The sequence below is a fragment of the Leptodactylus fuscus genome, chromosome 1 (assembly GCF_031893055.1).
Source record: "Leptodactylus fuscus isolate aLepFus1 chromosome 1, aLepFus1.hap2, whole genome shotgun sequence".
Lineage (NCBI taxonomy): Eukaryota > Metazoa > Chordata > Amphibia > Anura > Leptodactylidae > Leptodactylus > Leptodactylus fuscus.
The window spans coordinates 166,488,330-166,515,930 of NC_134265.1; the positions used below are offsets into that span (position 1 = coordinate 166,488,330).

General features: G+C 39.6%; 1 protein-coding gene across 4 annotated transcripts in view; it reads left to right on the forward strand.

Moving 5' to 3' along the window:
* The window catches only part of LINGO2 (leucine rich repeat and Ig domain containing 2), a 1,202,771-nt gene that overhangs the window by 660,633 nt on the left and 514,537 nt on the right, over positions 1 to 27,601 (forward strand). The gene's annotated exons all lie outside the window — the stretch shown is intronic.

Sequence of the window (27,601 nt, forward strand, 5' to 3'; positions counted from 1 at the left end):
TCTCCGCATAACTTGTGTGGACACCGCACGGAAAACACCCAGATCGCATTATAGTCTATGATCTCGTTGTGCTTTCATTGCTCACCACTTTTTAATGCGTTCGGTATTCCATTCGGGGGGGCCCCAAGCTGACTCCTCGAACTGAATACTGAACAAAGATATGAACTAGGCCCTAGCTCTGTGAGTTAGAGTTATATGTCCACACAGCAACAGGCTTCAGGCAGAAGTAAGACACTACAAATCCTTGGGGCCCCTGCAATGAGATTAAGAATATGGGACCCAGGGTGGAAGGACACTAGTTAGCTGGTCTCTGTACCTAGATGTTATCTCAGCTGCCCAGTCTGTCTGCAGTATATAAAATATACAGGGTAGTTTCTCAAAAGATTTACTCAATGTATTGAACTGATTCATACATCCGGAAAATACAATTCACATCACACCCTCTATTTTCCACTCACCTATATACAGCTTTCATTACTTTATTGCTATCTGCTAGAAAACTCCCAGTTGACCTCGTCATACATCACAACCATAAAGTGATGACATATAGATACATATAGCACAGGCAATATCTTAAAAATCTAATGCAAAAGTAAGGTTTTTTTTTTTTACTAAGCCGGTCATCTTTTGAAATGTCAAGACAAAGGTAATGTTAACAAAGGACACACCTGTATATTATCCTTTCTGATCCATCATAAGGTTAGGCTAATCCATCTATTCTACTCCTTTTCAGTTTACAGAGTCTGCTTTTTTTATTCCGACATTGTGTTTGTCATTTTCTAATACAGCTTTATTTTGCAACTGCTTCTGATGCCAGCATCCTGGAGTCATTGTGTCTCTAAGCAGATTTTCAGTGCTATCTATTGATGGCATAGTCTTAGTTTATAAAGCTCAGTGACATTCATTCTAATGTCTCTGTGTTTGGTAATGCAGCTCAGCCCGGTATATTTCATAGCCAAGCTGCAGTGTCAGACATAGCCACACTTGTATTATTGTTACTGAGCCTGATTGAACAAAATGCAACCTGGCCAAAGCTTTGTTGTTACTGGAGATAAATAGCAGGGCCGGCTCCGGGTTTTCATGGGCCCTTGGGCAACAGAGCCTCAGTGGGCCCCCTTGTGGAGGAGGTGGGACATTGCGCGCTGCTGCGGGCGGATGAAGCAAGTGACGTCACACAGGAGCGTGGCGTCACCTACGCCATACCTCACAACTTTTGAAGAGTAAAAAGAGGGCAAATTTAGCTCCTCCCACTTTTATGTTGACTCCGCCCATTCTCATTCAGTTTTCATGTGCTCCCACACAGTATAATCCTCCTACAGTCACCCGTACATTATATGCCCCTCCATTTCTCCCCCAGTTTCATATACACCCTTCCTCTGTCCCTAGTTTCATGTCCCCCCTCCATCTCTGTCCTCAGTGTCATGCCGTTCTCCCTCTCTTCATCTGCCCCAGTGTCATGCCTTTCTCCCCCCTTCATCTTCCCCAGTGTTAAGCCGTTCTCCCCCCTTCATCTGCCCCAGTGTCATACCATTCTCCACCCATTCATATGCCCCAGTGTCATGCCATTCTCCCCCTTCATCTGCCCCAGTGTCATGTCATTCTCCCCCTCCTTCATCTGTCACAGTGTCATGCCGTCCCCCCCCTTCATCTTCCCCAGTGTCATGCCGTTCTCCCCCCCGTCATCTTCCCCCAGTTCCATGGGCCCCCTTCATTATGTTCCACCTTAATGTTTAACACAAAACAAACACACTCACCCTCCATCGTTCCCCCGCCGCTCTCTCTGCTCTCACTCCACTCACATAGTTGTAGGCCCGATGTGACGTCATCACATTGCGCCTACAAATGCAGAAGCTGGGCCGCAGTGTTAAAGCAGGAGCTGAGCTGTGACAGCTCCTGCTTTAATTGCCTATGTATTTAGCTCATTGGCGTCCGACAGAAATCGTGACAGGCAAGTGCTAGGGCGGGCAAGTGCCGAGGGGCCCCCAGAGGCTCTGTGGGCTCCGGCACTTGCCCGACTATGCCGTGCGCTGACACCGTCCCTGATAAGTAGGGTTGAGCAAACTGATTTGGATCAATTTAGATTCAATACGAATTTTCCAAAAATTTCAGGCTCAACTTGAACTGAAAACTTTTGGGGTCACTATTATACTTTGGAATCTCCTCAATGCCTATAGTATTGTAAGTGGAGGCCCAGGGTAGGTGAGTAAAAATAATAGACAGTTATACTCACCTTGCCTCACTTCTCTTAGGTGTTCAGTGTCTCACTAGGGGGCCATCAAACGCCACGTAGATGCCCAGGAGAAGCGAGACAAGGTGAATATAACTTATATTTTTACTCACCTCTCCTGGTCTTCCACTTATTATACTTTGGCATCTGAGGAGACCTTATTGTTTAATAATAGCAAGTCCAGCCTGAAATGAAGGTCTAATGAATATCAATAGAGAATTAATATTGTCATTAATGTTTACATTATTGAGCTAAAAAATTATTCTTGACCATCTCTATTGTATATGTTTATGGGTTGGTTAGTACTATAGGTTATGGGTTGGTTAGCACTTGGGTGTTGGAGCTGTATAAATAAAATTGTATTATTATTATTATTATTATTATTATTATTAGAGATGAGCGAGTAGTATTCGATCGAGTAGGTATTCGATCGAATACTACGGTATTCGAAATACTCGTACTCGATTGAGTACCACTCGCTATTCGAATGGAAACGTTCGATGCAGAACCAGCATTGATTGGCCAAATGCTATACAGTCGGCCAATCAACGCTGGTTCTTCTCCTACCTTTAGAAGTCTTCTCCGTGCAGCTTCCCCGCGGCGTCTTCCGGCTCTGAATTCACTCTGCCAGGCATCGGGCCTGGGCAGAGCCGACTGCGCATGTCCGCTTCTAGTGCCTGACCCTCACTCGTGGACTTGGTAAGTGTAATTTGATCGAACGTTGCCTACCCCTGAAACGAGCATTTTCCCCCCATAGAGTATAATAGGATTCGATATTTGATTCGAGTAGTCGAATATTGAGGGGCTACTCGAAACGAATATCGAATCTCGAACATTTTACTGTTCACTCATCTCTAATTATTATTATTATTATTATTATTATTATTAGAAATAGATCTCTGGTAGTGTGAGATATTCCCTTTGGACCTGCTAATAATACCTCTGAAAATGGGTTGTTAATTGATACATACAATGTGTTATAAATTGATACATACAATGTGTTATAAATTGATACATACAATGGGTTATAAATTGATACATAGAACGGGTTATAAATTGGTAGATTTCTCACCAGCACCGTAGAATACTGAAATGATTGTCATCACATTATAAGATTTGACTGTATATAAACTGTTATATTAAAAGAACTATAATGTTCCCTGGATATATAATAATACTTGTAGTTAAACTATTCAAACCACTAGCGGTATGATTCTTTCTGAGTAAGCTGAAAGAAAAAAAAATGTTTGTTGGTAGAATGAAGGCTTTCTCAACATTTGTACTTTCTAATGGGATTAGATAATGGAAATCAGCATCTCAATCAGTGGTGAGTCAGAGGTTTTGCCCTTCTCTCAATGTGTACTTGAATATAATGGTAGATGTAGTGATTTATGTTAATCTGTATGTGTTTAGTATATTTATATAAAAGTGGATTACACTTAGTCCTGTAATTACCATTTTTATGAGGAATGAAGTAGATCAATATTTTTATTAATAGAACCAGGATTAGAAGTATTTCAACCTATGAGAAAGTGCTTATGTTGCTATAATAATTTATAACTAAATCTTGGTTAAAACCAGCATTAAACAATGTGGAAACTTCACAGGGTTTACATTTAAAGAGAACCACCTCCACCAACTCAAGTGCTTAGCATCTGATAAAGGAGTTGTGCAGGACTAGGAAACATGGCTGCTTTGAGATGAAGAGACTAACCTGCAGCATGGCCTTGTGACCAACATATGTGGTGTCACTTCCTGAGAAAAAGTCAACCATATTTTCTAATCCTGCAAAACCCCTTTAATAAGTGTGGTGGCACTGATTCAAGGAGAGGTGGAGGTTTTTGTCTATGCTACTCACTCAGCCAATGGATCACCAATACAGAGTCTGATTATTCTTATTCTTAACAGGGTTATGAGACTTTTTTAATATCCAGTAGACAACTTTTTTTTAAAAAAAATGCCAGCTTTATATATATATATATATATATATATATATATATATATATATATATATATATATATATATATTTTTAATGCAGATACTCTATAGCAAGAACTGATGGAGCAATTCAAGTGAAGAGTTACATGGCTTCTATTAATATCAATGAGCATAGATGTACTATTCTCCAAAATGGGAGTTTCTTTTCAACTGGTCTTGTGTTCTAGTTCTCAGTGGGATATGGCATAAAGAAAGAAATAAGAAGCTGTTATTAATAAGTATAAGGATTTCTGTGAATAGATTATGAAGGAGAGACAACCAATTTAAAGAGAGAATTTAGCTCAGAAAAGTTAAAAGGAAGATGAAGTTGCTAAACAGCCACACAATATAGTACTTTACAGGGATTCTATCATTGCAGAAAGGTATTTTTAAATAAGCATAAATTTCAATAGCCTTCAGAAAAGCTATTCTATGCATACATTTTTTCTCTATTTCTTTGCAGCCATTTTTGAATAAATTCGTAATTCTTGATATGCAAATTGAATTCAAGGAGCACAGGGGGTGTTACTGCATTATCAAACATGATGAACGCCTCCAGCTCCTTTCTTCTATGCCCCCTCCTTTGAAAATGACCCTCCTATTTATTCCCCACTACATATTGAGCAGCAAAAAAAACCACACGCATGCTCGGTATGCTCATTCAAGAAGATGGCTGGTGACCATCTTTCCTTTCCTTCTTAAAGGGGCTCTATCAGCAAAATTATGCTGTATGAGCCCCACATATGCATGAAGGCACCGCTAATGTTATTTCCCCCCCCCCCCCCCCGTGTTTTAAAATAATACCCTAAAAATAATTATTCAACTGATACTTACCCGTGCACGCTGGGTGGTCCTGCATTGTCCGACATCATATTGCCAAGCCTTCCTCTTCTTTCTTCTTCCAGTGACATCCTCCTGTCCTGGCTATTCCTCCCCGCCTTGATCTTCTATTCTTTCAGCGGGCTGTGTTCAAATCCCACACGTGTGTAATATTGCTCCCTCCGGAGCACTACTGCGCATGCGCCAGTGCCATGTTTGTTGTAGTTCTAAGTAACCCTCAGAACTACGTGAGCGTACTGTGCATGTGCAGTACGCTCGCGAACTTCTTCATTCCGAAAGAAAAGAAGATGAAGCTGGGGAAGAGCCAGGACCGGATGGCATTGCCGAAAGAAGAAGAAAGAAGAGGAAGGCGTGCCAGAAGATGACATTGGACCGTGCATCACCGCCCACCGTGCATAAGTATAATTTATATATACGTTTTTATGGTTTTATTTTAAAATGAAGGGGAGGTTTAAAATACTATTACTGGTGCCTGAATAGCCTTTTTAAAGGTTATTCACACATATGTGGGGCTCATACAGTATAATTTTGCTGATTGAGCCCCTTTAAATGAACATACAGGGCATGCGCGAGATTCTGATCTCAGCACTGTCACTTGTTTCAGGTTATACAGTGAAAAGGTTCAGTAGGTGGATAAAGGAGATAATAACAATACTATAGAGAAGTCATGAATCATAAAGTCTAACCCTTTTACAATCTTTTTCAGCTTGATATTATGATAATAAGAGCCCTAGGATCAGACCACAATTTGTATTTGTGATTTCACTATTAACTATGGCAAGAACAGCAGAACAGCTAGTATTCTAGGGCAGAGGTACCCAATGACCAGGTCTGCGGACCAGTATTGGGCCGTGGATCACTTGCTATTGCACTGGCCCAGTCATTGGGGACCACTGTGGGCTAGTAGGCGTCAGTAGATGCTCCTATGCTTCTTATAGTACAAAGTAATACACACAGAACCCATTTTTGAGAGTGATCTGCTGGGGGGTCTGCTTGTTTAGGGGGACATGCTCTAGAACCTGGAATTTGAGCTGGGAGTTATGTTTGTGCTGAACAAAATAGATAGTAATGGGTATTAGTAGATTATGGCAACATATATTAGATTTATGTTGCTCAATGTGGTCCCACACATGCTGGGTAGTCTCCCAAGTATATGTGAGACCACATGGGCATTTGATCAAATAAACCACTAAGTTTCTATTGCAGGTGCAGTATTCTTGAATGTGGGGCGTGGTTAAAACTCTTGTATGTGAGATCTCCTGTTAAGATGTTTTGCTAGAGCATATTTAATTAGATATATATTTCCATTAGCAGAACAGTCTCAGAGCGAGGTTGGCAATGTGAATATATCCTTACCCAAGACGTGTTTGTATCATTTAGAGCTCTTAAATATAAGCCATCTTTTTGGCTCTTTTTTGGCTAACTGATTGTAATGTCTCTGCCTGTACAGGTCTCTGTGCCTCCCTCCACTCACACGCTGTGTGGTGCAGGAGGCATGTTCAGTTGGATTCTTTGCTTAGAGTTCTTTGTTGCTCTCTGTGAACACTGTTCTATTCCCTCAACTTGGTAATTGATTTACAACCACACCCATCTCCTTCAGCTTCATTTTCCCTCTGCCTCTCTAATAGTTATTTAGCCATGCTTATGTGAATGACAGCCTATCTTCCTATCAGGTCTGAGGCGGGTTCTTCCTCCATATTTATTCTTTGCTCACATTTACATTGGTGTTTGCTATTGCCTTGTGCTTGCTGGCTGTTACTCTTGCTGATTTACCTGTACTCATATTATTGTTACCTGTACTTATATTATTGACCTCTGGCTTACCTTTGACTACTCTCCTGGATCTCATTTCTGTACTGCGTTGCTCGACTGTTACCAAACCCTTGGCTAGCTGACCTCCCTTTGTTGTTCTTTGTCTTTTCTGTGTTCTGTGTCTTCACCTATATCTAGGTAAAGCTTTGCCACACAGTTGTCATCTTTCGCTTAGGACAGGATAGGCAAGCAGGAAGGAAGGGATGAGGGGGGGGGGGGGTCAGCTTAGGGCTTACTGTCTTGTCATGCCTCTCGCTCCAGGGTTCACCAGCAGCTACTGGGGAATTGCTCCTCTTGCAATTCCCTTAAACTGATTATCTCATCATCAGAGAGTGAATCAGATTTTTTTTTTTTTGTGGGAATCTAATGTGCAACTACCTTAATCAAAAATATGTTAAAATACATCTATAGTTGCAATAATCAAGATTACAACAAATACATTTTAATGAAATATGTATGGCACTCCATTATGTACTGACAGTGTGTTTTGGTGCCTAAAGAATTATATAGACCTTAAAACTCCTTAGTGACTCTTCTCAAATTAGCAGCAGAGGCCTTCAATATAACCCCTCCATGATTGAATTTTAATTGGCACGCACTATTACACATTATTTTATTTTTATTATTTTTGCCACTATATGTTGACTTAAGATATGACTCACACCTGAACTGGTTCTGCTTCAAATTCCTCTAAGAAACATCACCACTAAAGCCATACTCTTATGATCTTAAGTGCTAAACTACTTTTTCTTTCTAAATGGTGAGAGACAGAATCTCCAGACTTATCGATGTGGGCAGCGAAACTGCAGCAATTGTTTGGATTAGAGGAATTGGTGATTTGGTAGTTACACAATAGAGCCCTATTCCTCTGCACTTGGAAAACTTGGATTGAGTATAAATCTTGACACTAAAGGGGTGCTCTATTAACATATTTAACCTTCAGTGGATTAATCTAGTCACTCTTAACTGTAAATTTCTCCTCACAGACCATTCTCCCCTCAACTAGAGTGCATCTACTTGCCTGTACTGACTAAGGTATTACCCTTAGCACATGTAGTTCTTGACCATTTTCTCATAATGTCCCTTCAGCTTAATCTATGATGTCCCCATTCCTTGGCTGGTTTGGTGTACTTTTTCCAATGTACCTTCTATAGAACCATATTTCTATTGTTTTTCATTACCTGTACTGTAATTTCTATACTATTGAAATAAATAAAAACAAATTGCAAAACAATAAAAGATAATATTCATTGGCAAGGCCATCAGGACAAGGGATTTGTTAGATTTTAAGGTAGAACTAGCCTCTGAGATTTGATTGTGAATTTCAGTGCATGAATTAGGAGCATGAAACGTGGACATTTCCACAGTAAGGATTGTTTAAATGATAAGAATAAACCTTTAACATTAATAGAAGTTATTTTAAGCTTTATTAAGGAGTGTTCAGATAGAAGCGTGAAGTTCGGTTATGTCTTCTAGAAAAAATAACTCTCTGAAAAATATATAAATAGTGTGCATGAATGACATCGATGTGGAAGTAGTCCATAGGGTGAAATGCTTAAAAACAAAGAAGATAATAAATGTGCTCAATGGTGGAACCGATAAAACATGTACAGAACATATTATAAAGAGGACCAGAAGTTAATGGTCCTCAATTAAGATTAGCACAGACTAGACTGTATATTAGATGAACAACAAGAAACCCGTTGAAACACCTACCACTGTCAATGCCACAACTATTTCTCCAAACTAACAAGTCTATAGCACTTACATGTCATTGAAAAGTATGTGCTTTTAGCAATATAATTCTCATGTGTGTATTAAAAAAAAAACAAAAAAAAAAACATTGGCATGCACCCTTTCCCCCATAATTTATGATGTGTGTGGTGTTATAAATGTTCAATTGAGTAAAAGCAAGAGGCAGTGCAGTGTATGGCTAAATCAGAGGCAACCACTGCTTGCCATTTTTCTCATAAACACACATCACTTTCACTTTGACATAACTTCGACTGTGTTTGCCAAAACTGGAGTTAGGAATTGGATAGATAGGTTTCTAGGATCCCTGACATTGTCGTGCTCTGTTTTAAGCCAATTTAGATTCTTACCAAACTTATTCAAACAAAAAAAAAAATTTGGGACCCAAATCTGAATCTAAACAAATTTTCAGAGGTTCGCTAATCTCTAATGATAGCTAATCTATGGAAATGAGGTTTCCAGGATGCTATTTTTGCATCAAGTCTATGGCTATGATCTACTCTATCTATTGAGAAATTGTAAGGGAATGTGGAGACCTATATTTTGTAGACAGCAGGATGTGAAATTGTTTTTTACAAATTTAGAAATTAAATTTTTTTGAGATGGCACAAAAAGATTCATTTCATACAAATAGAGATGAGCGAGTAGTTAAATATTCGATATTCGTTTCGAGTAGCCCCTCAATATTCGACTACTCGAATCGAATATCGAATCCCATTATACTCTATGGGGGAAAAATGCTTGTTTCAGGGGTAGGCAACATTCGATCAAACTGAACTTACCAAGTCCACGAGTGAGGGTCGGGCTGGATTCTCTGAGAAGTCTTCTCCATGCAGCGTCCATGCGTCATCATCAGACAATTAATTCACTCTGCTAGGCATCTAGCCTGGGCATAGATGACTGTGCATGCCCGCACTACAAGAAAATGGCCGCTTACAGTCAAAGCGGCCATTTTCTTATAGCGCGGGCATGCGCAGTTGGCACTGCCTAGGCCCGCTGCCTAGCAGAGTGAATTCAGAGCTGGAAGATGCTGTAGGGACGCAGCGAGGAGAAGACTTCTAAAGGTAGGAGAAGAATCAGCGTTGATTGGCCGACTGTATAGCATTTGGCCAATCAATGCTGGTTCTGCATTGAATTTTTCCATTTGAATAGTGAGTGGTACTCGATCAAGTACGAGTATTTCGAATACTGTAGTATTTGATCCAATACCTACTCGATCGAATACTACTCGCTCATCTCTACATACCAACTTTTCTTCCCCACAACCTCTCTCCGAAAAACACCCTGTGTTCCTCATGTCACATATTTATAAAGGTTCATGGTCAATATATGTTTTTAGATTAATGTATTTTCCTCTTTACGAATAGGCTATTCTCTCACAAACAACTGAGAAGTTATAGTAATATTTTAAATAAAAAAAATAATGACGCATACTCTCAAATTTTAAAGGGGTTGTCCAAGCAAACATGGACACCCCTTTTAACGTTTAAATTAGTTGGGGGCAGTGTCCTCCCATTCATCCTGGTCTTATACAAAGTACAGTACAGAGTACCGTTGAAGCGTTTGATTGACCTCAGCGGTCACGTGACTCAGCAGTCAACTTTAGCACAACTCCGGAAGAGACCCAAGAGACACCACTGCAGCAAAAGAATTGGGAGGTGAGGGAGGACAGTGGAGCAACGAGGACTGGTGAGCATGCATTTTTTTAAAAAATTTATACTGCTCCAACTGATTTTTGCCTGGACAACCCTTTTAATCTTCCACATTGGAGGACAGCCAGCTGTGCCAGTTACTATACAAACCGATTCTATACCTAACTGAATTTTCAGTTTGGGTGGGGTTTTCTTTACAACAGTTTAAGTGAAGTCAATTAAAAAGTAAGAACATTTTATTAGCTTTTAATTTAGTGGGTAAAATAAATTCTAAAGAAGGCTTCATTTGAATTCCTCTATTCATAAAGAAAATTATTTTCTTGCTCAGCCAGTGTTAAATGGCTTAAATTGTCTATTTTATTTTAATTGACTTATATGACAGCAATAAAAACTGTATTTGCTTCAGAACATAAATATTGGATTTGAAAAATATAATCACCATTATTAAAATGAAACAAATTAATCACTGCTTTAGTCTTCATATAAAAGGGTAAACTTTGTAGTAAAACAGATTACTTTAGCCTTATATGAACAGCTTTTATAATGTGCCTGTCAAGATTACACTTACAGATGACTGATTGAACGCTTTACACATTTTTCTTCATAGTAAAGTCCATAAGGATAAGGCCCTACATTGCGAAAAAGCAGCTTTTTGATGGAAATTTTGTTGTGGTTTGTTTTGAGCCACAGCCAGGAGTATACCAAGCAGAAGTAAAAGAGATTCAATATATATTTCCTATTCCTTTTTAGCCACCTTTGGCTGTGACTACAAAAAAGCACACCAACATCTACAACAAAAAGAAGCTGAGCTTCCGCAACGTGGGGCCTTAGTCTAAGGCTGAGGCCCCACGTTGTGGAAGGGCAGCTTTCTTTGTTGCAGATTTTGTTGCATTTTTTTGAGCCAAAGCCAAAAATGGCTACATAAGGAATGGAAAATATATAGAAAGTTCTTATTCGTCTCCTTTCTGCTCAATCCACTCCTGGCTTTGGCTCAAAAAAACTGCAGCAAAATCTGCAACAAAAAAAGCTGTGTTTCCAATTAGTTTTTTGGGAGCTTTCTTGTAGAAGATTCAGCATGGTACACATAAAAAAAGTAATAGTTATCTTCACCAATCCCCCCAGCTGTGGTTTCAGATTGTTCAGATACTCACAATTTACTGATCCTACTTCGCATACAGGAGAGGTTTTCTCAGCCAATCATGTCCAGAACAATAGAAATACCTATTACACAACCCCTTTTAAAATTACAACGAAACAGTAACCTTAGCCATATTGTTTCTACAATGTTATGCTGCAAGAGACAGGGAATTAATTGAGCTTTCTGGTGAAATTAGGATTAAAAAGATTGTAAGGTACATATGATGTGCATGGAATAAAACGACAGTTCTGTAAGAAGCATACTCATACTCTGGTCATACCATGTATATCCCCCATATATAAACCCTTTTAACACCTATAAAGCTAATTTTGCAGCAGTTCTAAGGACAGATTTAAATTATGGGTTTTAAAACTGGCATACAAGTTATGAAAAAAGTTGCACATTTTTTGCTAAATTTTTGGGTGAAATTGCAAATTTTTATGTTTTGCACCCAGCACGCCACTTTCCTCAAGGTATGGTGGGGGGCAGAGCCATTAGCCCAATCAGAATACGGTAATCATTATTTACAACCCTTTTATACATTAAATTATAACAGAATTTATGGTGTAGATTTCTATTCAGGCACATGGGCTTCAGAGGATGCACCAAATTTATTGAAAAGTGGGCACTTGCTCATAAATTAGGTATGAAATTCAACAGGCCAGGAATTATCAAGACCTGCATTAAATATTAAACATCAGTCCTGCAGCAAATAACAATAGCCAAAATATGACCATACTATCTACAGGACATTCAGCCAATCATGAGGCTTCTTTCATGGAGATACTACATTCAAATTCACTTTTATGGCTCTCATATAAAAAATGTCATCATGAAACGACTTGAGTGTACTTTGCTCTTATAATATTACAGACATCTGATATTGCCTGGATGTGTACATGACCTCCAAGATTCCCCATTTAATGCTCCGTTACTTTTTCCCTTTTAGTAGAGGAGGTCAAATGAAAGTGGCAGATAGTCATTGTTTGCTCTAAAGTAGGAATTGTTGAACCATGCTGTCCCTTCAGAAAAATTGCCCTATAATATAGTTCATATAGGCAAATGTGGGATGGAGGACTTTAGGTTCACAGAACAGATCACACATATGATGGTCACTTCACAAGTACGTTCTATGCCTTTTGTTCAAAGGTCATTGCAGGTAGTATAGCGTATACAGCAGATGTATCATCTTATATTCATGTGACATGTATAAAGAGGCATACAGAGACAACAATTATTTAAGATGATCACTAAATGGTATTTGTGATGTTAATAGACAGTGTAATTTCCTAGAACCTCTGCATTATACAAATACCCATGAACCTCACCTCTTCTGGGCATCCTTGTAACATCTGGGGGTCCCTGGCATTCTCTTCCAGCCTTGTCTAACATCATGCACTCCAGGGTCTTTGTTGAGGCCTGTTACAGGACTTCAGCAGTCACATGGGGCACGCTAACGTTATGACTAGAGATGAGCGAGTAGTACTCGATTGAGTAGATATTCGATTGAAAACTACGGTATTCGAAATACTCGTGCTCGATCGAGTACCACTCGCTGTTCGAATGTAAAATTTCGATGCAGAACCAGCATTGATTGGCCGAATGCTATACAGTCGGCCAATCAATGCTGGTTCTTCTCCTACCTTTAGAAGTCTTCTCCGTGCAGCTTCCCCACGGCGTCTTCTGGCTCTTCATTCACTCTGCCAGGTATCGGACCTAGGCAGAGCTGACTGCGCATGTCCACTTGTGCGGGCATGCGCAGTCGGCTCTGCCCAGGTCCGATGCCTGGCAGAGTGAATGAAGAGCCGGAAGGCGCCGCGGGGACGCTGCAAGGAGAAGACTTCTCGGAGGATCCCGCCCAACCCTCACTCGTGGACTTGGTAAGTATAATTTGATCGAATGTTGCCTACCCCTGAAACCAGCATTTTCCCCCCATAGACTATAATAGGATTCGATATTCGATTCGAGTAGTCGAATATTGAGGGGCTACTCGAAACGAATATCGAACCTCAAACATTTTACTGTTTGCTCATCTCTAGTTATAACATCTTGAATCAGTGTCATTACATTGGAGAAACCCACGTAACAGGGCCTTCGCAGTGACCCTTGGGTCACTTGATACAAGCTAGACCCTGGAAGAGGCTGCTAGGTGCAGCAAGTATGTCCAGAAGAGGTGAGACAAGGTGAATGTAACTGTTTGTGATATCTACTCATCTCCCCTGAGTATAATAGTGTTTTGTGAATGATAAACCCCTAAAGTTTCGAGTTTTTGTCAAATTTGGTTTGATTCAAATTGGTTTGCGCCTCCCAAGTGTTTTGTGGGTGATAAACCTGTGAAGCTTTGAATTTGGGCCAAATGAGGTGTTATCCGAATTGGTTTGCACCTTGCTAGATAAACATGCAGTCATTCTGGTTATTTCCCAAAGTCATAGCATAGCATAGGTAGCAATCTGATGATTATGCTGAACCCAAAAAATTTTGATTCAGCAAACTAAAGATGAAGCAGACTTCTATAGCGATAATCTCAAAGAACTATGAGCAGATAAGAAGAAAAAGGGAGCCCTGGCATCTTTGTACTTTGGAGTTGTAGCCACACCATGTGTTTCTATTTGGTGTCTCTGCACAAGATCATGTTACTGATGTAATGCCATGATTCAACATACCATGAGTCACAGGTTGTTTGAAAATAAAATATGACTTTGTCAATGCCTACTAAGACATGACTACTAAGAATGCATAACTCTTTACATTTGTTGCCCTATACTATATACTGCAATGTATACTCTAGTGTGACAATTCTACTTCAATACCCGGTACATTTCAGTTTAACGTTTACAAGTTGTTTGGTTGAAAGAAATGTGTACTCGGTGGTTAAGATATTATTGACATGACAATATTTTTCTCCTGTAGAAAAATCAAGCCTACAATTTTATATTCATTGTCTACGGCATGAATGGATGTTATTCCTGTTTGCTCATTTGAATATCAGATTTGAATATCCACAGGAATAAAAGACATCACGGCAGTGTCTTAAACAAAAGTTTATTCAGATTTTAAATGAAAACAATGACTTGCCTAGAAATATGACCTTTTAATAGTTACACGTTTTCAGACTCTTACCACGAAAAGCTTATATTTAGCGTATTATAACATTTAACTGGATGCTTAGAATATAATATGAAGGGTTTGTTTGTGTGAAGACTGCAGACTACTATTTAACTCACTGATATGCAATATTGTAAGATTGTCATTGACGGGTAAATGATCGGAGATATTTTTTCAGCCATTATACCTTTTTATGTTTTCCTAAGGTTCCAAACAGTTCTGCCTTTGGGTATAGAGTAAAGCTGTGTCCTTCCCTAGTTAGGCTTTCCAATAGGTGCCGTCCATGCACATTTAATTCCTTGGCAACATCTGCCATGCAAGTAAGTTGAATATGCACATGGGCAAAAAATGCAGCAACTGCCGACTGTCTTCAGTGGTTGGTGATAATATCAATCACAAAAAATTAACCAATATTTGCAAGCTTACGCCTCGTTCACATCTGCATCAGTAATCCGTTCAGGTAAGTCCACATGGGGACCCCCCCAAACGGACTACCGAATGCATTGGCAAATGGTGTAAAGTGAAAGCAAATGGACCCCATAGACTATAAAGGAGTCTGTGTGCTTTCCGCGCTCTGTCCATTCTGAACATGTGGACAGAAAAGTAGTTGATGATCTACTTTCCTGTCCGCATGACTCATGCGCCGATCGTGCAGAAAGCACACAGACCCCATAATAGTCTATGGGGTCCATGTGCTTTCACTGCACACTACTTGACAATGTGTTTGGCAGTCCGTTCAGGGGTCCCCATGCGGACTCCCCCCGAATGGATTACCAACTCAGATGTGAACGAGGCCTTAGATGGAAAAAAGATTCTACTGTGCTGGTAGGGTTTGCTAATGGTAGCGCTTACATTGCTCAGCCTTAAAATTTAAATAAAAAGTGATCATATTTGCCCCAAAATAGGCTGCCAATAAACAGCTACAGTTCATCCTGCAAAAACAAGGCCTCAAATAGGCTACACATAGCCAATTTTTTCAAAGTTTTTTCTTGTAGTTTAAAGAGGACCTTCATGCCCTCATAGATGTACGATATTATATACTGCTAGAAAGCTGACTATTGGTTTTGAGATAACCTAATTTTTCTGTAAACATTGTTAGAATGAACATTGAAAACTCCCATATATTGAACATAACATCTTCCATTTTTGTTTTTTATTTCCATTTTTCACTGTCCCTTCCAAAATCAATTATTTTATTATATTATTCACAGAGCTGCAGGAGGGCTTATTTTGATAAATTATACTTTTTTTTTTTTTGTAGATTGTGAGCCCCATATAGGGATCACAATGTACATTTTTTTTTTCCTATCAGTATGTCTTTGTAGCATGGGAGGAAAGCCAAGCAAACATGGGGAGAACATACAAACTCCTTGCAGATGTTGATAAATTATACTTGTGTTTACCTTTCATTAAATTATTTTTATTGCCAATTTTAGGAAAGGGGTTGAAGTTTTATTTTTAAAAACTTTTTTTATCTGGGAGGAAAAGAATAGTGTAGGGGAAAATGATTATTTGATGCAATGGGGAGGATTTATTAAGCTCCTACACCACTTTTGTGGCATAAAAAAGGTAGCAAAACTTAGCTTTGCAGCTTATTAAATCTCATTTGACAACCAAAATTGTTGCAAGTAGCATTTTTACACCAGCCGCACCACTTTATGAAGAGGAGGCATGGCGAGCGCATGATATGGGCCCTGCCTGATTGATCCGTATTTACACCAGCTATTGTAGATTTCAGAGTAGGTGCATGCTTGTCTGAGGATGTGCCTGGTTTATGAGAAGGCCTGCCCCAATCTTGATAAATCCCCATTAAGTCTACAACAGTCAAATTATGACCAATGGAAACAAAGGGAGAATAATTTTAACATTTTTTTTTTTTTAAGCTAAGGGCCTATAATGTACTTAAAGGGGTATTCCCAAGAACTTAACTATTTTTAAATTTGTAGATAAGTAAAAGATAAACATTTTTGCAAATATAAGTAATTAAACATTTTTAAAGATTTTCTCTAAATATCTGGTGGTCACAGTCTGTTGTCTTGATTGGTTGCCATGGATACGACCATGAATGCAGGAACTTTCTAAGGTCAGAAAATCCGCCATTATTTGCAAAAAAAAATAATTTTTAATTAACTACAAATATAGATATGATTATGGGAATACCCCTTTAAGGAACAAAGCACTTATGTGAGATCGATATAAGATAAGTTACTTTTCTCAACACAGCATGGTTTTGTGACAAGTCATGGCAAAATGATAAGCTATCCACTGTCTATGTGTGACCACCTTGTGGGGGGTAGGAAGCAGCTGCTTTTCAATACCTTTACTAGCATGTGGTGATATTGAATATGGCAGTATTGTAAGAACATTTTTAAAAATTCCCAAAAGAACTCCCAAAAGTTATTTTTCATACTTCATGCTAGATTTCATTCATTCTCATATATGTCAACAATGTATCACAGATGGGTTGCAAATCGAGTCTTATTGATGAGTGTTCACTTAAGGCAGCTCCTCTGCCATTGGTATGAATCCACTGCAGCTCTAACTCCACCTCTAGGAAACTTCTCCAAAGGGCTATGTGTCTACTACACATGTGTAGTAATATATGTAGAGCACAGAAGCTCTAAATCTCAATATTTTAGTTTTACCCTATCTCATAACAAACACTTTGACTGTTCTCCATTCCCAACACTCACCCTTCTAAGTGGATGTTCACACTTGTGCCCCTATACGCCCTGTGTCAGTTCACCGGGTTTCCATCCTATTCCCCAGAGAAACTGCATAGGGGACGGCTTCCCAGTGGTCAGTTTTAATACCCATTCATTTGAATGGGTTTTAAAAGCAATCCGCCAATGTCCATATCCAGCATTTCCATGAGGAAACCAGGTTTTTTGGCTGGACACAAAGTTGGACATGCAGGGCTTTGTCTCTACCCCCCCCCCCAAAAAAAAAAAAAAAAAAAAAAAAACAATGTTGAGAGTTATTGAGAAGGGTACAAAATCTAAAATATAAAAAGATTTTATTTTTCAGAAAATCTTTTGTAAGTTCTAGAGATGAGCGAACAGTGAAATGTTCAAAGTTCGATTCGAGTAGCCGCTCAATACTCGACTGTTCGATCGAACATCGAACCCCATTATAGTCTATGGGGAATAAATACTCGTTTAGGGGGAAACCACTATTCAACTCAGGAGGGTCACCAAGTCCACTATGACACCCCAGGAAATGATGCCAACACCTCTGGAATGACACTGGGACAGCAGGGGAAGCATGCCTGGGGGCATCTAACATGCCCAAGTCACTGTGAGACATCGGGATCCCTGTCAGCTTGCGATATGCGGGAGCTGACTTTTTTCCATAGGAATGCATCGACCAGCGTTGATTGGCCAATTGCCATACAGAGTACAGCATTCGGCCAATAAACACTGGTTCTGCCGGAGAAGGCGGAGTCTAAGATCGGACCAGAATGGAGACTGCTGTGGACTGATCTTAGACTCCGCCTCCTCCAGAAGAATCAGGATTGATTGGCCGAATGCTGTACTCTGTATGGCATTCGGCCAACCAACGCTGGTCAATGCATTCCTATGCCGAGATGTAGCAGTGCTGGCCATGCACTCAGCTCGCTACACGGGAGATGCAGCTGAGCTGAGCGCACGGCCAGCACTGCTACACCGGAGATGTGAAACCCGCTGCACCCTCAGCTCTGCTGCATCAGAGATGCGCTGAACCCTGCTGCACACTCAACTCTGCTGCATCAGAGATGTGCTGAACCCTGCTGCACACTCAGCTCTGCTACGGCCAGCACTGCTACATCTCGTCATAGGAATGCATTGACCAGCATTGATTGGCCGAATGCCATACAGAGTACAGGATTCGGCCAATCAACGCTGGTTCTGCTGGAGAATCGTCTGTGAGGAGGCGGAGTCTAAAATCGGACCAGAATGGAGACTGCTGTGGACGATCTTATACCCATTCTGGTCCGATTTTAGACTCCGCCTCCTCACAGACGAGCCTCCGGCAGAACCAGCGTTGATTGGCCGAATGCTGTACTCTGGATGGCATTCAGCCAATCAATGCTGGTCAATGCATTCCTATGGGAAAAAGTCAGCTCGCGCATATCGCAAGCTAACAGGGATCCCGATGAGATAGCGCCCCAAAGAGCCGTGTGAGTGACACTCCCACCTAAATAAAGGTAATCCCTAGCTAACCCTGCCTGTACATCTATCCCTGTCTGATAGTCACATAGTTCACAGTCTCATATGACCCGGATATTAAATCCACTGTTCGTATAAATTGGAGGTCACCTGATTTAGCCAGCCAATTACTTTTTCCGATTTTTTCGATGCCTCCATTGTCGTAGTTCCTGTCCCACCTCCCCTGGGCAGTTATTGGTGCCAAAAAAGTGCCAGGGAAGGTGGGAGGGGATACAAATTTTTTTTGCCACCTGGTGTTCGAATTGAATCAAACATCTCGAACAGCGTGATATCTGATCAAACATATACTCGATCGAATGCTGTTCGCTCATCTCTAGTAAGTTCCAAACCTCATAGACTACATAGGTCAAGGTATTTTTAAAAAAATTTGCTGTTATTCAACCCCCTCTATTGTATCCAATGTGAATATGTTATCACGCCCGTGTAGTCTTTTCGGCTAAAGGCCTCATCTCTCATTAGGGAGGTAAAAAAAATCTATTTCCAATCTGTATCATTTCTGCAATTGCTTTATTTTATTGAAGAAGAATAATTAGGAAAAATACAATGCTGCTGGCATGAAAGTAAATTACCAATGATGGTGTGAAAATTAACGTTTTGGAAGAAATTATAGCAAGCTGAGCTTCCATGCAATGCCTCTACAGAATCATTTCTGCTGAAATCACTGATCATCAATTTAGCTTGAGCTTCTTAAAGCAAGCATGAAACATTTTACATAAAGCCAGGCAAATTAATTCAATAAGACAATAGACCAGAAGAGTCCCCTGACAACACCCTGCAAAATCCTTCAAGAGAAAACCCTCATAATGATATTAAATTGATTTCTTAAATAACTTGGCAATATGCTATGAAAGCTAGGCTTGCTTACAACTGCTGAATAGTTAGGTGAAGGGCTCCTTAGGGCCAATAAATTGACTTTTTTTTTTGCATTTGGATATAGTATAAGAAAGCACACAGCTCAGAATGACTACATTGGGTCCTATTCATTCAGACTGACTGACCGTGAACTACAGGTTAGAGGAAGTTACAAATACCAAGTTTCAGGCTATTGCTTTATAGATGGAATAAAGCATTTTGGAGAAATGCAGACAGACAAATGTTTCAGGGTACATTAAGTTCAATGAATTACCATCATTCATATCTTTAAATGGAAATTCTGTTTTTCATTTCTTAATGGTGGCATATTATTCTCTTTATGAAATGACAGGAAAGTGCTGGCAAACAGAATTTCTGAAACACAGCAGTCTTTAAAAAGCATGGATGAAATGTGTTTTTGTGAAAGGAAACACTACCTTGCACTCTCCACTGCAGGAGATGCTCTGAGTGATGAGTAAATCTTAAAGAAAATCTCTACTCGTTGGTTCTCCAATATGTAACTCATTGTGAATCTTGGACCTAGTAAAGGGAATTAATCCTTTCTATGTGGGTGAAACCACATAATGGAGCATATATTGTTCTCTACATTGGTCCTAACCAATGCTATACCGTCGTAATAATTCTGGCATCTCAAGGAAGGAACCTATACTTGGATCTGAACCCTGTAACCAGCCGGAGTAGGCTTCAGGACTTACTAATGTCAGAAAACTGACTTAGGCTAAGGCCCCACGGGCCGAACTGGGAAGAACCGCTACGTGAATGCATTGCAGTTCTTTCCGCAGCGCTTTTAAGAGAAAGTTCACAGAGTTTTCCTCTGCAGACTTTTTCTTAACATTATATCTACGGGAACGCCGCCAGCGTTTCCGTAGATATAATTGACATGCTGCGATTTGCAAAGCCGCAACAGCTTTGCAAATCACTGCGTGTCCACGCTGCAATCTTTTCCGCAAAGTGGGATGGGATTCGCATGAATCCTATCCACTTTGCCTGCACTGTACAACGCCACGATTTTTCCCGCAGCATTGCCGCTGCGGGCAAATTGCGGCGTTTACGTCCCATGGGGCCTCAGCCTTAGGGTTTTTTTGGGCCGGATTTTGATGCAGAATCTGCATCAGAATCTGGCTAAAAAAAAAACGCCTCCCATTGAAATAAATGGGAACTGGTCATTTCCTTTTTCTGCGAGCGGTTTGTTCCCATTCGCAAAAAAAAATTAAGGGACATGCCCTTTCATCAGGCAGATTCCGCAGCTCATTCAGCTGTGGACGTCCACCTCGCGACAGTTCCCTCCAGACTGGGCCCACTCATTTGCACTGCACCGGCATCCAGTTACGGCTAGCCATTTTTTGGACCAGAATCTAAGGCGGCCTCCTGGCATCATATGTGATGTTGCCCCATGGAGTGTATATTTTACCTATGTTCAAGGTTTTGTACATGGCTGATTTTATCTACCTGTATGTATCTCTTTTCTGTTGTATTTATCAATAAACATTTTTTATCTTTGTTACGTATGTTGAGTACATTTTTTTTTTTTTGCTGTATATTATACACTATGGCCTGAAGAAACCCCAGTGTATAATGTGGCTGTAATTTTAGTTCACGCAAGATGAAGGTCCATTTGTTCAGTTTTGTTAAAAAATTAACAATTTGGAATATTCAGGTCAAACCCAGATTGGTACGACCAATTCGGCCATCTCTAGTGTTTTGGTTAGTCTATGTAGGATGTTCAGTTGTTCAAGTCTAAGTAGTTCTTACTGCCCCTCATTTTCTAAACATGGGCTGACTGTTTAATAAACTGTGTGTCTTGTGTGTACACACAATAGTAGTAGAGGCATAACTAAAGTCTTGTGGGCCCCGGTGCAACCTTTTGTACAAGGCCCCCTACCTCATCCCTACAGCAAATTCTTGATAGTGATGGTTACAGTTGCTAAGGAGTTTAATAAACCTTAGTGTGATTAGGGGAATCTGTGGGTTTCCTTGGTTTATACACCAAATGGAAGCTGCAATCACAATACTGATGCCAGTGCTTATTGGCCCCCTAAGGCTCCTGGGCCCCAATGCGACTGAACTTTCTGCACCCCCTCAAGTTATGCCCCTGAATAGTAGTGAAAATATTAGAAAATTCTAGTTCATGGGTAGTCTGAGGGGGGTACTTGGGGTTTTAAAGTACATAGGGATTGAGTAGTCACACACAGTACTTATGTGTGTTAATTTTCTTGCATTGCCATGGAGCGCAGTCAGACCACATCATTTTACCAATAGTAGTAGCTTGCACATAAGAAAGTAAAGGATGGTCTACAAGGAAATAATCTATTCTGGTGTATTTTTTATTGCAAAATAACCTGTAGTCTGATTGACTGGAGTAGTGAATTTTCCATATATCAAACAGTTGGTGAACATGAAATATTGAAACTAATAAAGTTGGTTTCAGGGACACTATAGGAAGGGGTAGAATCCATAAATGGCCATATAATTTTGTTAAAGTCCCCTGCTATTATCAGGGAGCCTGAAGTAATTGTACATTTAAATCTACTTTAGTAAGAACATTCTTCAAATCTATCTTGACCAGAGTTAGGGGTATAAATAGATACTAAAGCATATGGAAGATTGATGGTAGAACATAGTATTATAACAAAACATTCATTGCTGTCTAGAATTTCCTTATGCAAACAAAGCAATGTAATCTGTAATACTGATGGATATTCCACCCTCTTCATCTGTGTGGTTGGTGAGAAAATAAGCATAAAGAAGTGAGTTTTATTTAGATGTATCTATTGAACACAGGCTATATCACTGTTTGTACATTGTAATTCCTTCCATAGTTGTGACCTCTTAAAGTGGAAGTTTAATCCCTTGGTATTAATGGATACAAGTTTAAATGTCAAATAGATAGTATGATGATGGTGAGCTGGAGCAGTGGAGCCAAAAATATCCTATAACAATAAATGACATACATTTGATGTTATAGCGGAGAGCTATAACAAAAAAAAACAATAGCAGATGAACCACGAGCATACATTAGTATACACCACTTGTGTTCAATATGGAAAAGAAAACCTAATGATCAGACCAATTGACTGTTCACCGAGTGATTGGAAATGGAAGTTTAAGGGTAGTGTACCAGGACTGGGCAGTAGTGAAAAAAAAATAATCATACAATCAAAAAGTCAGTAAACATATATGTTCAGTAAAACAAGGATACATCTTTAAAGTGATCAGATAGTGCCAAAGTGGACCTAGATGCAGCCATCAGCTATTCTTTATTATGGAAACAATGCATTTGTGCTATGATATCCATGGGCAATATTGAAGGCTAGGAATTGGGCAGTGTCCCTCGTATGGTGGCATTAAATATACAAAGAAATCGGTGAGTTATTTCCTAAGATCATACTGCTTAATTTTTCCAGGTATGTGCCTGAATTGAACATTGTTACATCGAGACCTGTCCTCAACATCTGCTGGTTTAAGTTTGAGGGATTTAAGTTCCTCCTCCATGTCACTGGCTACATCCACAAGTTCATTATGTGCTGATGTTAGCTGTGCCATTTTGTTTTCTATGTTTGACCTATGGTCTCCTAAGACATGGATCTCGCCTTGTACTTTATTCAAAGGATCAAGTAGATTCTGCTGCAAGGACATCTTAAAGTCTACAAGGAGAAGGTGTATAGTGGCCCCCTGTAACAGATTAGTGATCAGTACCTGGGATAACTGGGGTAGATGAGTTGTGCTGCTTGACTTCATGTGGAGTACAAGCAGAGATGACGGATTAAGAAAGCTGGTCTGTAGAAGAGATGGGCTAGAGGAACCACCTACTGCTGGGCCCTTGGAAGCCGGTAGTTATACATATGATGCAAGCATAACCATGTTGACACAAGTAGTTCGCCGGAGCTATCTTGGTAGGCCTCTTAGGCCAGAATAAATGTTGTCAGCTTGAAAGGGCTTTTCTTCTTTTGTCTATGGAGCATCCTTGCCAGGATGAGTCAGAAATCCATACAGCTTATTAGCAAAGGTTATTAGGGGATTTTAGCTTTGCTCCTCTGATAAGGAACAAAGCACCACAGGGCAAGCACTATATGTCAGTCTCCATGTGCTACTGGACACGACCCCCTTCCTCTGAAGTTTTTACACAGCTTTTTTTTTCTCAATGTGGGTAGATTAAAAGAAATTTTATTGACTTTTTTGGTACTGTAGAATGCAGCATTTTTATCCACTGTGCTTATGCCACAGCCAAAAAAACCCTGCCATTCCTCTCTACAGTACATGGCACCTTAGTCTTAAGTAACTAATATTTATGGTCTGTTCACAGTATTTTTAATGCTGCGTTTTCTGCAGCAATTGAAACTTGGTGTTTCCCCAATGTGGGGCCATAGCCTTATCGTGTACTCTACATTTATTTTTGCCAATTCATTTTAAGCATACTACAAAATGACATACCTAGAACATTCTCAGTGTTTATGTAACATTTAGTGCTACACTCTAAATGCAAACGGTACTAAATCAACCCCAATATATTTTAAGTATTTCAAATTGCTACACCTTAGTATATGGTAGAAAAGATGGTTGGAAAGCCATAGGGACTCTAGTGTAAGGAACCGAAACCATTCATTTATTTTGGCAGTGTATTGATTCTATATTACACCACTTTTTTTTTTTTTTTTTTTTTTTAATTAGTGAAAATGTAGATCAAAACTTTGTCACTGCCACTGGGCACACATTTCATATATATTTATGCAAAACTTTTTATCAACAGTTGGAAAATGAAAATGGTTTTGAGCTGATATTCATCTTTTTCCTTCAATACTATGTGAAAATGTATTGAATCACAAATTGTTTTTTTTTTTTCTTATGGATGCAACAGAGAAGAACTCATACTGGAGTCGGAATATTTGAATTGTAAGAATAAGAACATTTAATTAACTTATATCAAAAAGCTTTGGGAGAATTTATTGTTTATTAGAAATAGAGAAGAATTGAAAATTTTATCTGCAATGAAATTGTCTCTGCGATGAAACCTGTAATTGTGTACCTTGGCAAGTTCTGTCTTGGATTTCTTTTCTACTGCAGAAGTGATTCAGTTATACAGAGAAGTTTGTTTACATCGTATTAAACAGTATTTTTAGATGAACTAAAAATATAGTATCATTGTTATTCCTACTGCAAAAGATATATATTATATATAACCCCTATTACCCTATATGTGACCCTATAACCCTATATATAACCCCTATGGATGAGTAGAGTCAGGAGGAAGAAGCGTTCCTCACAGCTTAGCGTCATCGCTGGGCTGTAAGGGAGGTAACGACACCAATATCTCTTGCCCTGGGGCACATAATGGGAAAGCCTACAATGTGCTGAATTCAGTGCACTGTTGGCTCTTTAGCGGTATATAAAACTGCATGAACCAAAGGACATGAAAGGTCCTCCTTAATATATATCTTTTGCAATAGGACATGAAAGGTGCCCAAGGACATGAAAGGTTCTCTTTAATATATATTTTTTGCAATAGGCTATGGACAAGTACTGTCAGGAGTGGCGCTCCTTACAGCCCAGCTAGACTGTCAGGAATGCCCTTCTGACAGTGAAGAGATATCGGTAATGGAACCAATATCTATTGACCCGGGGCACATAACGGGAAAGCCAACAGTACACTGTGCCCAAGGACATGAAAGGTCTTCTTTAAATTATAGGGGTTATCCAGCCCTTTAAAATTGTTCAATTGTAAAAACATCTTCTGGACCTGATGTCCCTGAAAGTATTCTTTTAGAATGTATGCATGGTCAGCATGGTGGCTCACTGGTTAGTGCTGCAACTTTGCACTGCCGGATGGAGTCTTAGGTTTGAATCTTGCCAAGGACAACATTTGCAAGGAGTTTGTATGTTTTCCCTGTGTTTGTGTGGATTTTCTCAGGGTACTCTGGTTTCCAAAGACATACTGATAAAGCACTATATAATGTAATGTCTAGTCCTTAATACCCTTGACAGTATTATAGTATAGTATTCAGTATAATAGTCCCATATTTTTAGACATATTAGTAAACATGTATCCAGAAATATGCTTAATTACTGTTTCTTTTGCTATAAAAGTGCAAAATGAAATGAATTTGTCAGCCTGCACAAAAAATCTACACACAATTTAACTGAAATTAAAAAGCTTGGACTAGGACTCGAAAAGCAGCAATGCAAGAAAAAAAAAATTACTGTAGGAAAAGGGGCTTTATTTAGTAAAACTTTAAAGGGAGTCTGTCAGCATGGAAATTTGTATCAAGCTAATGACAGTACCTCATACTGCTGTCTCTATACTTTCCAAAGATGCCGTTTCTTATTCTGCATTGCAGCTCCATTTCCATAAAAATCAGTGTTTTACTCTTTTGCAGATTAGCTGAAAAGGGCTTTAGGGGCATTCCTTCTTCTGCTTTGGCTTCACGCTATGCTCCAGATAATAGCTCCTGACTGCTACCCAGCTCTTACCTCTTTGCTTGAGTGACAAGTTCCACTTTGCCACACTTTGTCTGTACTTAAGGGTAGTTTATCTGCAGCACAGAGTAAAGCAATAGCAGAAGAAGAAAGCCCTTTCCAGCTAATTTGCATAAGAATAAATCTAAGATTTTCATGTAAATGGAGATACAATGAAGAATAAGAAAGCAATCTTTGGAAAGCGTAGAGACAGCCCTACTGTCATTAGTTTGATATTGATTTTCCTGCTGACAGACTCCCATTATACTGCATGGTGAGCAGTATACCATTTAAACAATAATGGCACAATTGCTGTTTTTCTCTATTTCCTCCCAGAAAGAGTTAATAAGTCAATATTAATATATAATCAATCATATATATGCACCTAAACTTGGACGGCAAAAAAAAGAAAAAAGAAAAAAAAGAAGCCTTATAGGTTTACATTGACTGAAAAATGAAAAAAAAAATATATATATTGGTTGCTAAGGGGTTCAGTTAGGTATTGGGACTATGGAATAATAAGACCTAGATTAATCACATTTGAATTAATTAATGTTTTTTTTTTTATAGTTCATGTTCATGGTTCATTTTGAAGTGTTTACATAATTGCTACACCGAGTAAAATTGGGACATTGGGATGAACAAGTATGTAAAAAATATTTGGTCTGCTCTATGGTACTTAGACTGACATATGATATTGGTAATTAATTTAAAAAAAATGAAGACACCCCAGCAAAATCTGTTTTAAAAATGCTTTTAAAGCAGTATGTGTGACCATAATCTTGGTTGTAGTCTTAAAGAGGACTTTTCACCATCTCCACCAATTCAAGTTTTTAGCATCTCATAATAAGTGCCACTCCACTTATTATGGAACTGTTGCAATTTTCTCTCTAGTCTCCACCATTTCTGAGCAACAAGTGCAGTTAATTTTGGTGCCTGATGTGCTATTTAAGCTCTGTAATGTCAGAAGGGCAATGTCAGCCACAGGAGTAATTCAGAGATCTATCACAGCTCCAATGACAGGAGGGGGCTGTTATGGTCAGCAGGGTTTATTAAAAAAAAAACAAATGAAAACCCCACGGAGCCCTCTGGGCCACTGACTACTAACCAACCTGGTGTGAACACAGACTAACAGTTCCTGTCACTGCAGCTAAATTAAATGACCAGGTGTGCTCTGTTGCAATTCACAGAGCCCTGTGCAGTCAGAGCAGCCGCACAAATAAACAAACTGACTAGCCTGAACTCCAGGACTAGCCAGAGACCAAGTAAACCCTTTGTGCAGTTCCACCCAACCACCCAGGCAACAACTGCCAAGCCCACTCCCAGTCACCCTGTCTGAGAAGGAATGCTAGCTGACCCTACTGAGTTCTACCACACACATACAAGGCAGCATGCTGCCTGACTAACAGTGGAATTGCTACCTCAGGTGTCATTTACTAGCTAGGGCAGTTCAGTTTTACAGGCTGGAACCCATACATGCACACACACACATCATTTCAGGTTTCAAATGTGATCATAGAGCGCCGGGCATCCGGCCCAGCCCCCTTATATAAGCAAGGGGGCCGG